General features: G+C 36.3%; 1 long non-coding RNA gene across 3 annotated transcripts in view; it reads right to left on the bottom strand.

The window, feature by feature from the left end:
• LOC137857623 (uncharacterized) overlaps positions 1-20,886 on the bottom strand; it is a 75,679-nt gene that overhangs the window by 42,187 nt on the left and 12,606 nt on the right. For 2 of the 3 annotated variants that reach the window (XR_011097187.1, XR_011097188.1), the window contains one exon: positions 1,354-20,847. The exons of the other annotated variant lie outside the window; for it this stretch is intronic. This is a non-coding gene — a long non-coding RNA (uncharacterized lncRNA). Of the gene's footprint in view, positions 1-1,353; positions 20,848-20,886 lie in introns of those variants that run through there. 3 annotated transcript variants of the gene reach the window in all.

Genomic DNA, 20,886 nt, shown 5'->3' with positions numbered 1-20,886 from the left:
TATTTATAATGTGGGTATTTATAATATATTGCAAGATTGTTTAATCCAGCTGAGTTAGGACTTTCCTTAGCACTCTTAATTGTCCAGCACAGCCTGCAAAAAGAACTCTTGTCTTCACTGCACCTGAATTCTCACTTACTGGTTACTGTAACCCAGAAGGCTGAATGATAAAACAAGTAATAGTGCAAAAGTAGAAAAGAAAATAAAGGAAGGGAAGAAGACAGTGCTTATAATTTTTCATCAGGGTTGATTCTTCTGATTTATCTGTTATATATTATATGATTTACCTGTTGTGTCCTCTGCAAAGGATTTTTTCCCAATGGATACTAGAAGGACTGAGGAAGCATTTAGGCCCATGTTGTCACAAAGAATTGGAGGAGCCGTGCATCCCAGATCTCCAACAATACTGTTTCACCTAGTACTGTCTGTGCAAGTAACCCAGGCTGAAATGTTAATTTATCACATTAAACTGGAAAGAAAACTCTTGGGCAGGAAAAATAATTCTCACCACAGCTCTGACAAAGTCCTGATGAAAGGTGGAAGCCCTGAAAGAGAGAAAAGTACTGTCTGCATCTCAGAGCAGCCACAATGATCAATTCCAGGAAAAATCCAATGGTTGTGTCAGGGTTGCTGCCCTAACCACTGTGACTATTTCAGACTCCAGAGTAAATGGTTGTGTAAAGCTCCAGGTTATTGCACCAGCTCTTGGTCAGAGCAAGAACAAGATTTGTTTGGACTGCTAACATTTGCATCTGGGTCAACAGGACAGAGCAGTGTGAGGGCTGAGAAGAAAAATCAGCACTCACTGACTAGGGCAATGCTCAGCTACATCCATCTAAGAAGCATCTTTTAGTTTAGGACAGATGTTATGGGAGTATCAAATAAAATATCCATCAGTGCAATTTTTTCGGTTGATCTAGTGGTCGCCACATGGTCAGCCATTTCTGCAGAGGAAATCAAGTAACACACTGACTTCCCTACCAAAAATACAAAGAGTTCACTGAGACCCTATGTTTTAAGACCTTCCTTCAATTTATTCCACTGTTTTTCATACCTATAAGTTGAAGCAGTGTGGTAGTTCCACTCGAGTGGGCAGCTGAACTCCACCACAACCGCTCTCTCACTCCCCCTCCTCAAAGAGGAACAGGGAGAAAATACGATGAAAAGGGCTTAAAGGTTGAGATAAGGACAAGGAGATCACGCAGTAATTACTGTAACGGGCAAAACAGACTCAGCAGAGGGAGACGGTAAGCTTTATTGCTTATTACTAACAAGCTAGAGAAGTGAGAAACAAAGGAAAGAAACCAAAAGCACCTTCTCCCCCATCCACCCTCTTCTACCTCCTTCCTCTCCCCCCCCCCGCCTCCAAGCGGCGCAGGGGAATGGGGGAATGGGGGTTATGGTCAGTCTACAGCACTTCTTCTCTGCCGCTCCTTCTCAGTCACCCTCGTCCCCTGTGCTGTGGGGTCCCTCCCACAGGATGCAGTCCTTGATGAACTAATCTGGCGTGGGCTTCCCACAGGCAGCAGCTCTTCCAGAACTGCTCCAGATATGGGTCCGTACCACAGGAGAAAACTGCTCCAACCTACGTCCCCCATGGGCAGCAGCTCCTGACAGGTCACCTGCTCCTGCGTGGTCTCCTCTCCACAGGCTACAGGTCCAGCTCAGAACCTGCTCCGGCAGGGGTCTTCCACAGGCGGCAGCCTCCGTCAGTGCAGGGCCACCTGCTCCACTGTGGTCTCCTCCACGGGCTGCAGCGTGGAACCCTGCTCCACCGTGGTACTCCATGGGCTGCAGGGGGACATCCTGCTTCACCATGGTCCTCACCACAGGCCGCAGGGGACTTCTGCTCCAGCACCTGGAGCACCTCTCCCCCTCCTTCTTCACTGACCTTAGCACCTGCAAGGCTGTTCCTCACTCCTCTCACTCTTCCAGCTGCTGTGTGGTGCAGCGTTTTTTTCCTGTCTTAAATATGCTCTCACAGAGGCGCAAAACAACATCGCTTATTGGCTCAGCTCTGGTCAGCAGTGGGGCCCTTACCAAACACAGGGCAGCTTCTAGATCCTTCTCACAGAAGCCACCCCTATGGTCCCCTGCTACCAAAACCTTGCCACGTAAACCCACTACAAGCAGTTTGCATTTGCATGGGTAAGTTCCATATATTAAAGTGAATGAGCGATACCATCAGTCTATTTTCTAAGAATGTAAATTTGGATTTCATTGCACAATCATTGTATGCATAGCTCATGTTCAACCACAGTAACACCACTTTCCAACCCATTCACCTAAGTACAGTCACTGAAGTCAATTTACATCTGGTAATTAGTGGGGATTATAAGTGAGCCTTTTCTCTATATTTTTAACAAGAAAAATATCTTATGTAATGTAACTCCACATATTGATCCTTTTTTGATCAAGGGGAAAAGACTTTGCAGAGACATCAAATAATCAGGAAAAGAGGTGAGTGAATGTCTCCATACAGTTTTGCTAAAACAGTCCTTTGTGCATCAGATTATGTTTGAATCATTTCAGTGCCTTAAGATATTGACAAATAATAGCAATTTCAATTCAAGTTTAAAAAAAATAATAATATTGAGAGTTGTGACCTCAGTTCAAGAAAAGCTGGATAAAAAATGTATTACCTCAAGTAATTCTGGGGTTAAAACATTATATGAGAAAAAGATGACAAATTTTAGTAGGTATAAATTTATGTAGAATAACAGAAAATACTTTCCTAGCTTTACATAGACTGTGGAATAATTTCTAAAGCAAAATGGTAAAAGTCAGGAACTTTTAGAGTAAACCTGAATAAAACAAAGAAAGATTTCCTATGGTTCTGAACCATCTTCTTGCTGCATTTTGTGTGTGTGTGTGTTTTGTTTTGGTTTTGGTTTTGTGCTACAAATATCCTTTTGGTCAACCAAATTATACCAGGGTTATGCAGCTTAAAGTAAGGTATTTTATGGTAACTTTACACAGTAGTAGTCTTACTCTCATTTATATTCTTTTTCTCTCTTTCTTTTGTTGTTGGTGGTGGATTTTGTTTTGCCTTTTTTTAAACAGTTTGAAGTTTTGTTTCAGTTCTAGAAAACTGAAATGTTATAAAATGCATTGAATATGAATTTTAGAAAAGAAAATGTTGAAAGGGATTTTTGATAAGGACAACATTGGAATGGCACATTTTGATTTCATGTTTCAAAATTATTTTCTATTTTTGCGAGTCAGTATAAACTTAATCAAATAAAACTCAGTAGGGATTCAGAAAAACTCAGGATTTCAACCAAATCTGAACATCTCATTTTGAAAATTCAGGACTGATACTTTTTTTCTTAGAATTTAGATATAAAGATACTTTGAGTTCCATTCTTTATCATCTATCTAATTCAGGGCTCAACCCTGAACTTGTAAAACTTCCCAGAAAACAAGATAAACAGTTCCTCTTCTACTTACTGGAAACATACTTAATTCTTCTGCTTCACGAGGTGCTGTTTCTTTTGTACCAGCATCAATGTATTCAAGTAGCTTTCCAAGACACTCACTGTAACTTCCTGATTCTGAAAAAAATGTTCTGTTTCTCTGGTCTGCCTCCTTTCCAGCACTGAATAATGATAAACAGATTTTACAAAAATCTCTTCAATGATGTTTAAATTCAGAAGCAACTTTCAGAGAGATAAGGTATCGCTTTTTGCCAAACATGTTACTCTAGTTTTATATCCTACATCTTGATTTGATGCAATGTTTATAACAACACATTTTATGTATAATGCCATGAAGTGATGACAATCTGCTCTACTGTCATGGTGTGATGTTGAATTAATAGGAAACAAGGTGAGGGCAGAGCAGGCAATCATTGTATGTGTTAAATTCATGATTAACCATTGGGTTCTTAATAAACTCTTACTCTACAAAACAGACTGCCAAATATTTTTTTCACTTCTACAATATTTTGTCAAGATATATGACCTTGAAAGTCACCTTTAAAGTTATGGTAATATTTCATGCAACTAAGATTAATGCAGCTTCTATGAACTTCAGTGAGAACACACCTGATACGTAAAACAATCACTAATGGAGACGGGAATCCTGTAAAAATTTGTATATGGTGAAGAATGTTGCAACTTAATTTCTCCCAATTTAATTAAATTTAGTGCATAATATTCATTAATTATGCTAGAATGTTTTTCCTTAAATAGAAAAATTGGTGCATACCATTTTCATCACAGTTTGTGAAATGTGTGTGGCAGATTACTACTGAACTCAAAAGCACTTGCTCAGTTTCAAGATTATCAGCTGCTTCCAGCAAAATTATAGGTTGTCTGGCTTGCTGCACTATGTCAATAAGAATGTCATACATGCCCTCCGTGCAGAGAAGACTCATGACATAACTAACAGTTTCATCAACAGAGAAATGGCTAGCAGGACAAGAGAGGTGATTGTCCCCCTCTACTCTGTCCTTGTGAGGTCCCACATAGAGTACTGCATCCAGGTCTGGAGCTACCAGTGCAAGGATGTTGATCTGTTACAGCAGGTCAAGAGGAGGGCCACAAAGATGATCAAAGGGCTGGAGCACCTCTGCTGTGAAGAAAGGCTGGGAGAGCTGGGGCTGTTCAGCCTGGAGAAGAGAAGGATCTGTGGAGACCTCATTGAGGCCTTTCAATACTTAAAGGGGACTTATAAAAAAAGAATGACTCTGCTCAATTAGATTGTGACAGGATGATGGGGGAATGGCTTTAAACTAAAAGAGGAGAGATTTAGATTAGAGATTAGGAGGAAATTCTTCACTCAGAGGGTGGTGGGGCACTGGAACAGGTTGTCCAGAGAGGTTGTGGAGGCCCCATCTCAAGGTGTTCAAGACCAGGTTAGATTAGGCCCTGAGCAACTTAATCCAGTGGGTGGCATTCCTGCCTATGGCAGGGGGGGGTTGGAACTAGATGATCTTTGAGGTCCCTTCCAACCCAAGCCATTCTATGATTCTACAAGCTGGGCAGTCCTTAATTCTCAGTGCAACTACTTAGACCTTTGCAGCTGTAGTAAGAAAGGTAATCATCAGCCATTCTTGCTTACAGACTCTACATTATCTAAAAAACTCAGGTTGATGTTCAGTATTTGTTGATATGAGAATTGTTTCCATAATAAGAGAAATGTCAAAATGCAGTACCATAGTACTCTGCGTTATGTAAGGGAACACAACAAACAAAAAGATTCTTGCTCCATCAAGCTTATGTTCCAGCTATGAACAAAAGACAGCGAGTACAAATAATTAGAAACACTGGTTGTTTAACAGTTAACCATTCCAAGAACAACAACTTCACTTTTCTTATTTTTTTTTAGACATCATAGTCAAATAGGTTTAAAGGGCATGCTGATAGTAGGCATTGAAATAATTTCACAGATATTACTTCCATAGTCAAGCACGTAGAATAACACAAGAAAAAAGAAATAAGGCAGCTACTTCAAGTTTAGCTAAATAAAAAATGCGTTGAAGAAATGCTTATATATCAACAATAATTGATGATAAGGTAGGGATGGACCATAGAAAGCCTAAAGAAAGAGAGAAAAAAAAAGTCTTCTCTGTCCACATCACCATGCTCAACAGAGAAAAAGGTTGGGCAGGGCTATTTTATACAGTACCAAGAAAATCTTGCCTATCTATTGCACCTGAACTTGATTAGAAGACTGATTAGGTAGTAGTGAGTGAAAGCACATACAAAAAGATAAAGTAATAGTTAACCAGATGCTTGATGCATGGTTGAAATCCATCTTTGAGCAGACCATCACAGGTCTGGATTATCAATGGTAACACAGTTTAATGATGCTACAGGCTTTCACTTTTATGTGTTTTGCAGGTGTCTGTGCCATAGTTTCCGTATTTGCATCACTTCTCTGTTTATAGTCTTTGTTAACCAGCTTTAGAAATACAATAGCTAGAAAATATATATTTATTCCCAAGATATTCCAAGATATATTTATTCTCAAATCTTTCAAGACTGTCTGTTAGCCATAGCCATGTCTTATTGCAATACTAAGAAAACTAAATCTAGCCTCATTGCTGCTGTTGTGGACTAAAGTTGATCAAATAATTATCGTGCCCCCTCAGAAATAAGTTCAGCTGTATCCATGCCACTCCGAAAGAAAAGCTGACAGTTATAAGCAGAAGCCTACGGGTTACAAAACACCTGATAAAAGTCATATTTTTTTCTGTAGAACTAAAGGATTTTTTTTACACTTATTTTTATAAAGCATCTATACATCTCTATAGATGTAATTTTCATACTCTCCAAGACAGCATTATTAGACTTGAGCTGCAACAGGAAGCTTAGACTACTGCTTAACAACTACCCAAAAGCTTTATTTGTTCATTTTTAGTTCAGGCTCTAAATTATACTGAATAGTAGAACTTCCTCTAATGTAATAAGATGCACACTTAGCAGACCATGCCAGCCAGAAATAGCAGTTATTGTAAATTAAATATACCTGATTTCATTCTGATGTTCATTTAATCTAAGGTTACTAGTTCTGGTATAAACCAAACAGTCTATTTTGCAAACAAGATAAATATTTTCATCAAAATCTATCTCAAATTCATCCCTTTTATTATATAGTAGCATCAACTGCTACTTAATTACAAGTGAAAAATAGAAAACAGGAAGAAAATGTTAAGAAAATTACAGTCTCTGTGATCCTCTCACTCCCACAGCCTGTCTCTGTCTGCCTTTCCACCTTCCAGCTCCCATTCTTTTTAATATTAAGAATATATTTATGTGCAAGAGAAAGCCACAAGAGTAAAAAAATGCTATCTGAGAAAATAAAGAACAATTAATGAAGAAATAAAAAATATCTACTATGGAATGCCTGTTATTTGCCCTTAAGTGATATATTAGGTACAGGAAACCACATTACAATTTGATGTATGTGTCAATTTAAGAATGATTCTTGGATTGTGGAGGTAGCTTGTGTGTCATATGATGTAAGTACTTTTATTGAGTAGGTAAGTATGTAATAGCTAAAAGCCTCATAAATCAGCTAAATGGTCTCCCAATTTATAGAGAATATTTGATCGGAGAACATTACCGTCTGGTGAGCCACTGAGAAAAAGAGAAGACATGAAGAGTGACAGAGATGGATATATTGGATAATTTTTTGGGATATATAGTATCTGGGGTTGGATCTCCATTGCATCCATCTTTTGTACTCATTATCATCTGTGCAGGTGTAACATACTACCAAATTAAAGTTTTCTACTCTCTTATTTTAACACTTTTTATAGCTGCTTCTCATTGGGGGTAGAATCATACAGAATGAAACACATCTGAGTGTTTTAATACAGAAGTTCTTATTTAAAGAACAGTTAACAAATCACTATATGTTTAAGGACTGTGTGAATTACATAAAATAGACCAAAGTAGTCTAGATGGTGTTTTCAGCATTAGACGTTATTAAATTGAAGTATACTTTTTTCTAATTGCAACCACAAATGAAGAATGTTCAGTCTATATCTTTATGGGATCAATGAAGAACTTTGAAAAAATGTATATATAAGTTCATATATAACTATATATATAAACTATATTTATAAATGAAATAATACCATATGAATCTATTTTGATTCTCCTTTACAGGAATCTTTATGTATTACTTAATGAGTACATTAAAAATATTTCACATTTAACAGCATTTGTCAGTAGTATAATAATCAGTACTCTATGATGAGTCTGTGTATTGACTGAAGCTGAACTTTTGAACCTGTTGCAACATAAGAAAGCAAAGAAGTATTATTTATTTGCCATATTGTAGTTATAAAATTAAATAACTTCTATTTGCTGTAGTTACTCAAGAAGAGCTGTTGAACATGTCCCTGATTGCTAAATGGACACTTCAACACATTTTTGAAATTTTGATTTGTGAAGGCTCTGATGCTCTGAGGCATTGCTTGTTGGATTGTTCGCCTATTCATATTTTATACAGCTGAATACCTTCCACTTTAAGTCACATCAGAGGCCTTTAAAAGCCTTATTTCACTCCAAGCCATTTTTCATTTGTAAAGTATGGAAATGGGAACAGTATAAAGTTTCTTTTCCTTTTCCTTTCTGGGCCACACAGCTGGTGTGTAAGGCATAATTCCCCAGAAAAATAAGCTACTGGAAGATTTATTGCCCAGGTGAAATGTTCAAAATTTCTCCTAATATATGAATTAAAAGCAATTGTCTTTGCATGTATAATCCTTTCTGGATATTCTGGTCTGCAGGTTTGGACTGTCTCACTGATTTTTTTCTGGGCTAAGAGCAAAAGATTCTCTAACAAGAGCCATGGGGACACACCACTGCCTTATTAAAAAAAGCATTGCCTCAAGTACCTTATGTTTGAATGCCAGTGCACAAAATGTCTATTAGCACAAAACCAATGTAAAAAAAAAAAAAAAAACAGTAAAAATAAAAAATAATAAAAAAGAAGTAGCTGGTTTGATATAAGCCTATGAACATAAGAGGAAAAGGTGCTCATCCTAACAGATGTGCAAGAATGGAACCACCCTTTCTTCCTGAACCAACTCTTCAGTGATACAAACTGCTACTCATTTGTTTTCTGGTGCAAAGACCATACAGCATCTACCCCAGCTGTAGGCTAGGCTTGCTTGAGCACTAGCAGGTGCAGCAGTAGTACAGACAGTGCTGCAGAATGCTTCTGTATTCCTCTACAAGCTCTGTCTCTAGGAAGGTACATAGCTTAGTCTTATAGGTTAGATCTAAACTGATAAAGTTACAGTCTACATCCTTCCCCAAGCTGTATAATTGTATAATCCCCCACAAGGGCTCTCTATGCCATCCCCCTTGTGTTTCCTTATCATATGTATTGGTTTTGAATGACACTTAAGTTCAATCTGTATTGCCATATGATCTACTTAGTAACATCTATAAAACACTAACATGGTTAGTAATTCCTGTTGAAGAATGGTCCTGTTCAGTTATCCTAATAATTCCTCTTTGACCTTAACCTCTGTAGAAAATAGATGAGGTCTTAATTCTAGCTTTACTTCTTCAGATTATAACCCAACTCTTAAAATTCAAGTTTCCCTAAGTTTTTTATTTTAAAATACACCTTCCTAAAACCTCTACCTTTTGCAGCCATGTTTTGATAGACAGCCAACCCAACCTGCCATCTTTTTTTTTTTTTTTTTTCCCAAGAATATGCCTTCACTTGCTGAACTATATGCACACTGAATACTATAAAAATTAAAGTATGACTTCTAAAATTTAAGGCTAAGATGTCTAAAGTTTTTAGAATCGGAAAATAAAAGGACAAACCCAGGCCTAATCCTATAAACTTGCTGTCAATTTCAAGACCAAAATCAAAATGAAATTTCCATTAAAATTGAATACAAATAGCAGGATATCATAATAAAAAAATATAAATCCTACAGGTCATGCTACTGCTGGTCATTTTTTTTAATGTAGTCATGAACGTAATCATGAATTTATGCAGTCTGTAAAGCAGAAATCTTCAGGTATTCTTTGGCAAAAAATGCAAAACACTGAAATGTAGGCTAAGATAACTACAACTGTCACAGAGACACCAGCTGCAGAAACTGCTAGTGCAATCTTTCTAATCTAGAAATGAGCTTAATCATAGTATAGATGTTTTGTCATCAGCCTGCTGTCAAGATAAATAATCTTTCTCTACCATATCTACATGACAAATGTCAGTCAAAGCAAGGCAGAATCCTCTGAAGTAGAATTGTAAGATAAAAAATTTACATATTTGAGAAAGGATTAAGTCAAATATCAAATGAAACTGTGTGGCATTCTACTGAAAACCAGCTAATTTTTTCTAAGTGATACTCTTGGTCAGTCCTATACAATGGAGGAACCTAAAGTTCTAGAAGTGATTATAAGATTGGGAAATATAAAAGAAAATATTATTTTTAAGGCAAAATGTTGGCTATTTGTTCTTACATTTCTGCCTTAGTTATGCTTATGTGTCCTCTTCCAGCTTCTAGTGAAACCAATGAGAGCTGGAAAAAGCTGTAACAGAATCAGATTTGTGCCTGTAGTTTCTTTTCTTTCTGATATAAGAAGAATAGGTATATGATCTTGAACATGTGAGAGGGAAAGAACTACTGCTCCAGAAAAAATCTATGGGGATATGCAAAAAGGAAGTTATGCATCTATAACCATATAACCACAAGTTGTACCTTTGAAAATACCTGTTTCTCAGCCTAACAAGACAATATTGTTAAACTGTAAGTACAGATACCTTTTCACTGAGCTGATCATGTGCAAAGATCTATTATTTTTTTCACTAATACTAATTTGATACTACTTTGCTTATCCTTAGGAGAATATTAGTATGTTTTCCCTATTACTAGTACTTGCTAAATATTCAGTACTATTAAAGATAGATTTTTAGAAAGTAATTTTTAGCAACTCAACACTTAATAAATTGAAGAGGATGCTTCAGGACAGTTCACTGTGGTAACTTCAAGAGCAACAGAATACTTAGCATACCACAAAGATGCTGTGGTATTTTATTTCTTCCTCAGTTCATCTCAGACATAACATTTTGCTTTGGACAGTTTTTCTCTTTGAATACAAAATTCTTCAGATAACAAAGAAAAGTATGTGTACTTTAAAATATGTGTATATTTTTCATATTGCTATGACTGCGGCCCAATCTACAATAAGTTTGACTTAAAAGTACTAAACATATTTCATATTTCATATTTCAATCCTAACCATATTTCACAAACCTGCCAACGGAAAAGATCTTTGCCAGTAAATCCATTGATGCAAATTAGGATAAGTGCTTGTGCAAAGGTTTACATTTTTCAAAAAGAAACAATTGATTTCTCTAATCTTCTCACAGAGACATTCATCATTAATGTATTCTGACGTACCATCTGCTTTTGTGGATAAAACCATCTTGCAATTCTGTTCATATTTTACAGAAGTAATATTACTAGACTTTTAGATTATACATGGATAGGAAAATAGTATTTCAGCTATAGCAGATACAACTATGTCGGAAATGTAACACTTACACTGTTCCATGCCAGAATTAACAGCTGAAGATATAAGTAAAACTTTATGAAGGGATCAATTTTTTTTCGATAACTGTTAAAGTTATCAAAAGTTTGGTAAAGAAAGGCTGATCAGCTCCATAGAGATAAGATTGATTGGCACTTACAATTCTAAATAATATTGTTTGCTTTAAGTTTTTGTTTCCAAATACAGGGTTACTGATCACAAGTCATCTAGTTGCTGAAGATCTTAACTACTCATAAGATTTCCTCCAACTGTAAACTAATTGATGCACACCTGTTTTCCTTAGGTAAGTAAAATGTCTTTCTATATTATGCTGACATTCCTATATTTGCTTTTGAGGAAGTGAAAGATCACAAAATATTGAAGGCAAAATCTGGTTGTGATTCGTTGTAGATCAGTATTATACTGGTGGATTTATCAACAAAATCAACAAAAATTCTTTGTGACTTTTAACACCATTTCAGCTTTTCAGGTTTCAAAAGACAATATTTTACTTAAAAACAAACAAACAAACAAAAAATATTCAAAGACGTGTATGTAAGGAATTTTGGGGAGTTGAAGGTTGGTTGTTAGCACAACACACTTTTCATTCTTCTTTTAAGATAAATCTTACACAGGGAGAATAAAGGTACAACACTGCATGCTACCAGTGCCTTCAGGGAAAGCTAGGGCAACTAGTGGTGTGCATGTATATGCCATTACTCAATGTGTAAGAATTTCCATATGTAAATGAACTGTGAGATTTTAGGATTGATTGTTGCGCTGAGGCACTGTTTTCTATTCAGATTTTTCAACCAGTGGCACTACATTTACTGACGAAAGAATTTTGGCAATCATTGAAAATTTAATTTGAAAAGAATTATTGGGTAATAATAATAATAAACAGAATTATTTAACATTCTAACAGTTCTGGCAGGAATTTCTTTTTTTTTTTTTTTTTTTTTGGACCTCAATATTCATGCTACTCAAACTCCGGGGGAAGTATGGATTACCATCAAAACTGAATTTGATCCACAACTGCAAAACTGTGATCTTTATTCTGGAAATTGTCTGATGGTAGTAACTTTTTGTATTCTGAAAATATCACATATTGCTCATTGCAGGCCACATAATGTATACTTAGATGGCCAGGTATAATTATTTTCAGATTTGATAGCAGACTATTAAAGAAAAAAAAATATCCTTTCAGTTTTTTTAAATGATTATTATTTTTAAAAGAAAGAAAAGTGAGAATGCAAGAATGCAAATTATTTCTGGAGAATGTACACTTTGAACCAGTTTCTAAAATTGCAGTCTCAGTAATCAGAAGTGTAACATCTATAACTGCATAGATAAACTCTTACGTCTTAGTAATTGTTTAGTATACCCAATTGCAGAACTTGAGCCTGTAAATCTTGCACCTACAGCACCTTAGAGCTGTTAATGAAGTTATGGTTGTGTTAGACTCTAAGCAACTTATCTGCCAATTCCATCATGTTTCTGCTTTATTGCTCAACTGCACTAAACTATAAATGTTATCACTACCTATATATTTTTAAAATATCTGTATGTAGTAAAATAATAGAATTACTAGTTTTCTTATTGCCTGTACTAACAATACTTGGCTGTCCTATGTTATTATACTCCTTTCCAGCTCTGCCATCTACTCTGTAGTTCAGATTAATGAAAATGACAATTGACTTGAGTCCTCAATTTTTCCTTCAGCCAGACTACAGGGAAAAACAGTTCTTCAAAATAGGAAGAAAAAAAAGTAACAGGAAAAAACATGAAAATATTCAGACCTATTATGAAATGAGCAAACGGAATTAAAATCATGCATATGTCTCACCTACAAATAAAATATCTTTTTTCTTTTATTTTCTTCAATGTACACCACAGATAGGCCAAGCAATGTACTTCTCTGAAAAGGAGAGCCCTGTAGAGTCCTTTTGACATATGATGATTCATGTGTAAAATCAAGCGGTAAAAGCCAGTCTATGCCTACCAACACAGAAAGTCAATGACAGTTCCCCACCAGAGGGCAGATAATCTGGTGCTCTGGTTTATAGGGCTCAGTACTGGGGCCAGTCCTATTTAATATCTTTATCAATGATCTGGATGAAGGGATCAAGTGCACCCTCAGTAAGTTCGCAGATGACACCAAGTTAGGTGCATGTGTCGATCTGCTCGAGGGTAGAAAGGCTCTGCAGGAGGATCTGGATAGGTTGGACCGATGGGCTGAGGTCAACTGTATGAAGTTCAACAAGGCCAAGTGCCGGGTCCTGCACCTGGGGAGCAATAACCCCAAGCAAAGCTACAGGCTGGGAGATGAGTGGTTGGAAAGCTGCTAGGCAGAGAAGGACCTGGGAGTATTGGTGGATAGTTGGCTGAATATGAGCCAGCAGTGTGCTCAGGTGGCCAAGAAGGCCAATTGCATCCTGGCTTGCATAACAAGCAGTGTGGCCAGCAGGTCTAGGGAAGTGCTTGTCCCCCTGTACTTGGCTCTGGTGAGGCCGCACATCGAGTACTATTTTGTGTCCCTTGCTACAAGAAGGACATGGAGGTGCTAGAAAGAGTGCAGAGAAGGGTGATGAAGCTGGTGAGGGTTCTGGAGAACAAGTCCTACGAGGAGCAGCTGTGGGAGCTTGGTTTGTTCAACCTGGAGAAAAGGAGGCTCAGGGGTGACCTTATCGCTCTTTATAAGTACATTAAAGGAGGCTGTAGTGAGGTGGGGGTTGGTCTATTCTCCCACATGCCTGGTGACAGGACGAGGGGGAATGGGCTCAAGTTGCACCAGGGGTGTTTTAGGATGGATATTAGGAAGAACTTCTTTACTGAGAGGGTTGTGAGGCATTGGAATGGGCTGCCCAGGGAAGTGGTGGAGTCACCATCCCTGGAGGACTTTAAAAGACGTTTAGATGTTGAACTTAGCGATATGGTTTAGTGGAGGACTTGTTAGTGTTATGTCAGAGGTTGGACTTGATGATCTTGAGGTCTCTTCCAACCTAGACAATTTCTGTGATTCTGTCATAATGCCTGAAATGTTCACAATACCAATAAAAATCCCTTCTTTGTATGTTGGTTGATGCCATTTCTTAATGGGCCTTTTGGTTTTCTTCATCCAATGCTGAGTCTTTTAGGCAATTCCAGATTCTCAGAAAGTTAGAGAAACATAATCTCAACGTAGGTTGACTTCCTCAAAGAATGTAATCCTCTGAGGACCCATGCTGACAAGACTGTGAGCTTTGACTATAATTTAAGCATATACTGCTTTGACAGTTCTGGGAGTGGGAGTGGGGGAAGGAACACAACTTATTTCATAAGATTTAGAGTAGAAATAAGTGCTTAATTTCTAAAAGTTATTTTGTTACCCTCCTTATTGGCTGGCATTGGTTTCCACAAAATAGTTTTATCTTTTTTACTCTGATTGTACAGCAAATAACAATACATTAACACTGATATATTAGCATGCTCAGTAATGATTTACGATGTTTATAATACAGCTATGTAATAATTATGTTGTGACACTACTACATTTTTTCTTACACTGCACTTGAATTACCAGTTTGGAGCCCAGTCTTACAAATGCAGGCATAGTTACAATTCTTTGCGCACTAGCAGTTATTTTTAAGTAGCTGCTCTTTAACCTATACAATCAACAGCATTCACAGGATGAGTTTCTTAATTTGTTTTTTCATATGGTCACACTGAAAAGGGTTTTCTCACTTTGCTTATAGTTAAGAATTAATAATATAAAGAATTTGTACAGTCACCCTTATTCATACTGAATTTTATATAGAAGCTAACAGCCACTTTAACCATTCTGCTTCCCCTGTGTCAAGGTCTAAGAGCAGCCAATACAGAATCACACAATATCCTGCGTTGGAAGGAACCCACAAGGATCATCGAGTCTAGCTCCCAGCTCCACATAGGACCACCCCAAAACCAAACCATATGTCAGAGCGTTGTCCAAACACTTCCTGAAATCCTGAAATCTAGAGTTTTGCCCTCCAAGCTTCAGGTTCCAGCACTTGTTCTTGTTAAACTTGGTGATTGCCCAGCCCCGTAGTTTGTCAAGATCTCTCTGCATGGTATCTCCACCCTTGAGGAAGTCAACAGCTCTTAATTTAGTACCATCTGCAAATTTAGAATGCATTTGAGTCTTACAGATAGACCATTTACCAAAACATTGAAGAGAACTGGCCACAGAATGTAGCCCTGGAGAATTTTTGACTAGTCTTGAATTTGCTTGGGTATTCTTAATATAACCTCTGTGATGTGCATGCAGCAGGAAGGGAGGTGGTGGCCCAGCAAACAGAATGCAGGGTAGGGAGCACCCATGCACTACTGCTTTGCCCAGGGCCCTAATGACCAAAAGGCACATTTCCAAATACAACAAATGTGTGAGCATGGCCAAATGTTTTGGCTTTCTAAATACTGCAAAATTTTTACATATTAAAAAAAATGAAATGATTTTTCTGCTTATATTCTCAATGTATTTGACAGTTCAAGATTTTGAGACCCTAATCAGTTCAGCCATAAATATATTTATTTAGAATAAGATTTTTGATGGGTTAAATTTTATCAACATGAGATGTTAAAGAAAAAGGTTTTAATTCCTGTTTTTCTGGACTTGTATCACAGCCAGTGCTTCTCCTGTATATTTTACAGGTGCCCCTTGATGTTAACTGTTTTTCAAGGAGAGGACAATGCCTTTTTTCATGGTGGAGCTTGCCAAGCCATTTGCTCTGTTCTTGTGACAGAGGCAGCATGGCTCCCACCATACCTGCAGTGTGAATTTTACAGTATTTACCTCTGTCATTCACTGACTAGTTCCATTCAATATCAGTTCTATGCAATGGCCAGTCAGTCCAAACTGGTCACATTGCCTCTGCTCTGGATCCGTTTCCTGATGTACATCCAAAGGAAAATTCTGAAGTCAAACAACTCACTGAAACAACCTTCTTTTTAGTGGGAAGAGGACAAAACTTGGCCATCATCATGTATACATTCAGACTTCAAATACTGTTACGGGTGCTTTATGAAGCTGACAGTTTGAAATGAAATGATGTGTAAAACTCTAAATTTCTTCTACAGTGATGTTATCTGTGAGGTCACGAATGTGATTATCAGGAAAACCAGTGCATCCCGTACCTTCTTCTGAAGATGAGTGAGTCCCTTCATTTTCCACAATGTTTTTCCATCTTCAGCAGGAAATTTTAATTTCTACCACTCCTAAGCAGTGGCCATTTGAAGCTCACAACTGGGTTGCAAGCCCACAGGTGTCCTGCACAATTTGAGCTTTCTGCATGAGCAGCCTGAATGACATCTGGTAAATATAATACTGTGCAATAATCAGACATAGGGCAGATTTCCTGCATCCTAATCACTACTGTTAAGAATTTAGATTAAGTGCTGAAGAGCAACGATTTTAACTCATACCAATCTGTTAGTTGTTTATACCTTTTAATTTCAGGCAAATTTTCAGTCTCACTGTTTTTTTGGCCTTGGTGACATATTTACGGTGAGTTCTGCAGTGCGATTATATGTTAAATGGGAAGGGTATTTTTAGCAACAGATTTTTAATTGCTTCTTCCCACTTCTGAACAATGTTGTTTTCATCTGTTGTGAAACAGAGACCCTCAAACTGTCTTCTCCATACACAACTTGATTAAAACATTTTTTTTTTCAAAAATAAAAAAGCCCAAATCTCACCACTCTTTCATACAAGTATTTTCCATTTACAAATTCTATTTGTTGTCTTAATTGTCTCTAAGTTTTCTGAAGTCACAGAAATCATTTGACCCACAAAAACATTTTAGATATAAGAAAAAAAAACATAATTTATAAATAAAAGTGTATATAATGGTATTTACACAATTTCACATTATTCACTACCACTTCTCTCACATATCCAGTATGTGCTTGCTGAGTACCATTGCACATTGAAGTGAAGTCTTCATTGAGTTGTTTACAGTGATGCTGAGGTTCATTTCAGTGATGCTGGTTCAGTGATGCTGGTTCAGTGATGAGGTTCATTTTCAGTGATGCTGGGGTTCATTTCCTGAGCTGATATGATTAATTCAGAAGCATGTGAGTGGTATGAGCACTTAAAGTGTCTCCCTTCTGTGTTAGATGTTCTTTATGTTATCACTGCTGATTTTCATCTATCACTGTGTTTTCTGTTCATTAATATATATATTATTCAAAAAATCATTTTTCTTGATTAAAGTTGTCATTTGCTTCTCTTTTTCCTGGTCTCTTAACATAACATTTGCATCTCGTCCCATGACTATTTTGTTTTAGCAGCTTATAGTAAGAGACCTTGTCAGATGCCTTTTAAAAGACTAAATATATTATACCAGATGATTTTCTCTTCTTCATTCAAAGAAAGTGAACAGATTGATCCTCTGTTGTTAGAAAACATACTGGTTTAGCCATTCTTGTTAGATGATCTTCCAGGTGTTTTATTATTCTGAAGTTTAATTTCAACATCTTTACCAGACACAGTTTTAAGTTTTAATCCTCTGCAATTTCCCAAATCAATATCTAAAATATTTCAAAAACATATGAGTATGTTATATGCTGTTGTGTATGTTATATCATTTGTTATAAGAGCTAATTTATTACCCAGAATCAATTCAGAATTACCTGAGTAACCCTGAGAAGGAGCTGCTGATATTAATAGCCTCTGATTTCACTGGAAACCTCCTGTGAGTATCTGATCACCAGTATCTGAGACACCGGCAACTCCTCTATATGCATATTCCCATGACTGAACTACACTCAGTAATATTTTGTTCTAGACTCACTCATCATTCTGTAACATGTCCAGTGATATCAAAATATTACTTGACAGACAGAAGTCAAAAAAGATGCTTGACTTAAAAGGTTCACTCAGAGAGTAAGGTAAGTGGCAAATAAGTGGCAAGCGGCAAGATATATATAAGTGGCAATTTTTTTGCCCTTAGGTAGCATCTGCTTCTTAATCTTATGCAGTCAATTTTGTAAAATTTAAGTATAAGACAATGTTCAAAGCTGGACAGCAATAGACTAAGGAAAAGTCTTTCCTTTCTTTTCTCTTCACTGACACTGATCTTTACTGTGTGCTCATTTGAGAGAAAACTTGGTTTAGAACTGTATTTACATTTGTTAAGCAAGAGGGCTTATGAATGTAGGGAACATATGGAGAGGCTGGCAGGCATGGATTCCCTGGTGTGGTGGTTAGATTCTTTGCTCTGAAAAGGCAAGCTTTTAAAATTCATTTGAAAACTATAAAATACACAACTAGTATGCCAAGTAGGTCTGTATTTAGAGAAGAATTATAATTGTGAAAAGGAATCAAATATTTTAACATTTAATGCAAGTTTAGGCTTTAAAAAATTACTTTTAAGTCTATATGCTAGTTAAAGATTAAAAGCTTAATTAATTTTCAACTGTGTCACACAATGAATGCATCGAACTTAAGAAGTTACTTTATTTTATGTGTTGTTTTTCTTTTTCTTGTTTCTATGTTTTGTTTTTGTTTGTTTGTTTGTTTTAGCACCTGGGCTCTGCTTTATTAGTTTACCTTTACTTATTTATCATTTATTGTAGTAGCTACTATTTGACATCCTGAAAAATATTCCAATTCCATAGTGAAAGCAATTTACTTCCTCTAGAAGTTTTTCATTTGCAAGATGTTTTTCAGTTAGCCTGAGCTTGATCTACAGTCCATCAAAGGTGATGGGAATATTTTTATCACATTACATTGGACTTTAGCTCATGCATTGGAAACACGTGAGACTAACTTCTAGCTCCTGAACCCTGACCATATTTAGATCGTCACTGCTATTTAAATAGAATATATACTTAAGCACTTGATGAATTGCAGACCGTAGTAGTGTATAGATTTCTTTATCAATGTAATATTTACAATGACAGCTAAATATTTTTTCACTGGACTTGCCTAATACTGCAACTATTTCAACTATTTGAAAACAAAAACAAAAACAAAAAAAGTTGAGATTATGCTCTCTCTTAAACTTGGATTTATGTTGGATTATTCTGAATGTATTCATCACATTTATATGTAGGTGCAGGTATAAAATATTTCAGACACTCCCAGTACAAATAAACTCACAGTAAAAAATAAAACTAAATGTATATTGCAAGGAAAATAGATTGTTTTCTAAAGCTTGGTCTTTTGATGTATTAACTTTGTGTATTCCAAGACTTAAAGAAACATGATATCCTAAGCATAGGCACATTTATGAACTTTTACAAGAAAAATGAAGCACATGAAATCATTAGTCATTTGGATATATTTCTGCATGAGACCAGATGAATCCAGTTTTCATGGAAGCATAAGGAGAAGCACATCACCTGGAGAAGTACAATATCTAATGCTAGAGTTTCTACTCAGGGAGTAATCATGAAGAAACTGCTTTATTTCACTATAGCCATAACTCACAATGGAAGTACTAGGCTGCATAGAATGGCAGAATCACTATCCCAATAGGGCAAAGAGTTCCTTCAAGACTATTTATGGGATAGTAGGTAGATTCTGATGTTTCTGCTGTTCAGTTGGTTACTGTGAAATAACCCAGAACTGGACAAACTCTGATATACCCGGTATATTTATTTATCTTGTCCTTTATACTTTCATAATTATCCAAGTGACAACTGTGCCGGAAATGTCTGAAATACTGCATGAAGTACATCTATTGGTAAGTACATCACAGCAAAAATAAAATTACTACAATGAAGAAGAGAAAAAATAGGACAGGGGAATTGAAGAAAAAAAAAAAAAAAAGAAAAGGTGGTGGTGGTGGGAGATAGACAATTGCAAAACTTCCTAACTGGAAGAACAAACAGTAAAAGACATGGCAAAGAACTGAAATAGTGGAAAAATACAGGAGGAAAAAACAAACAAACAAACAAACAAAACGGCACCACACGAGAGCAGAATGAGAATGTATTTTTATCTGGTCTTTTGCGGCTTTGCAATATGTAGTAAACTGATGAATTTCCCTGAGAATGCATCATATAATATGGGATAATAGGTTTCACAAATTCTTTTGTCTATCTCTCTCTTTAGTCATAGTTTCCCCCATAGTTTCATGTAAATATGTAGTTTATGTATCTTTTATAGAATGAATTTAATATATATATTATTTAAGTAGTGAAAGGATAATCATAGAAAAGGTTCATCTTCAAAAATGTACTATCCATAAGATTTAATTTTTCTACATTAAATTTTTCTTTAGCACTCCAGAAAACCAACATACCTTTTCCCCTCACCTCCACTCCCCTCCCCTTCTGTCCTCTTCTCTCCATTTTCTATTCTATTCTATTCTATTCTATTCTATTCTATTCTATTCTATTCTATTCTATTCTATTCTATTCTATTCATCTTCAACATCTTTTAAACAACTTTAGTATCTAACTGCCTTCTAAAAATGCATTAACTGATGTTGCTAGCATCTGTCATGTGTAGTTCATTTTCTCTCTCATCTTCTCTGCAGGGACAGGATGAGAAAGAAAATGAACCACACATTGTGTGTGCAATGTAGTGTTATATGCATATGCATTATGATAGAGTCTTTAATTACATGCTCTCATCTTGTTTTCCCACAGGACCCCTGCCTCATTCAGTACATGGGACAGACACATGGGAGAGATTACATAGAGTAAAAGAGTACATAGGCAACCACCAATTTAGCAGTTCCTGACTTTTTTTTTGTGTGTGTGTGTGTGTATTTATTTTTTTTAATCTAACGTACATGTCGTGCTTTTAACTGTATCTTTACATGTCTTTTTCTTCTTCCTCTTCATATGTTGATGATATTTTCTGTAGAAAGAATAGCAATATAAGGTAGTATTCAGAAGA

This window comes from Anas acuta, chromosome 5 (assembly GCF_963932015.1).
Source record: "Anas acuta chromosome 5, bAnaAcu1.1, whole genome shotgun sequence".
NCBI classification, from domain to species: Eukaryota; Metazoa; Chordata; class Aves; order Anseriformes; family Anatidae; genus Anas; species Anas acuta.
This window is presented reverse-complemented; position numbering and strand designations above follow the sequence as displayed.